This window comes from Nannospalax galili, unplaced genomic scaffold, assembly GCF_000622305.1.
Source record: "Nannospalax galili isolate Female #2095 unplaced genomic scaffold, S.galili_v1.0 scaffold475, whole genome shotgun sequence".
Taxonomy (NCBI): Eukaryota; Metazoa; Chordata; class Mammalia; order Rodentia; family Spalacidae; genus Nannospalax; species Nannospalax galili.
Genome location: NW_008339435.1, coordinates 5,622,550 through 5,623,016, shown reverse-complemented (window position 1 = coordinate 5,623,016; position 467 = coordinate 5,622,550).

The window sequence follows — 467 nt, the reverse complement described above, 5'->3', positions numbered from 1 at the left end:
CCCAGTGGGTTGCGGAAAGAAATTCAATGAAGGTATAACTGTGGAAAAGTACAGCTATATCAAGAATGTGAACAGAAATAAAAATAACAAGATTCAATACACATCTTTCATTAATAACTTTAATTATTATCGGACTGAACTCCACAGTAAAAAGACATAGACTAGGTGAATGGATTAAGAAACAAAACCCATCTTTTTGTTGCCTACAAGAAACTCATCTCACTTTCAAGGACAGACACTACCTCAAAGTTAAAGGATGGAAAAAAATATACCAAGCAAATGGCACTAAGAAAAAAGCAGGTATAGCAATTCTGACAAAATAGACTTTAAGCTAAAACTAATCAGAAGAGACAAAGATCATTGATCAAAGGAACAATGAAACAAGAAGATATTACAATCGTGAACATATATTCACCAAACTCTGGTGCACCCAACTTCATAAAAACAATACTACAGGACTTCAAGAC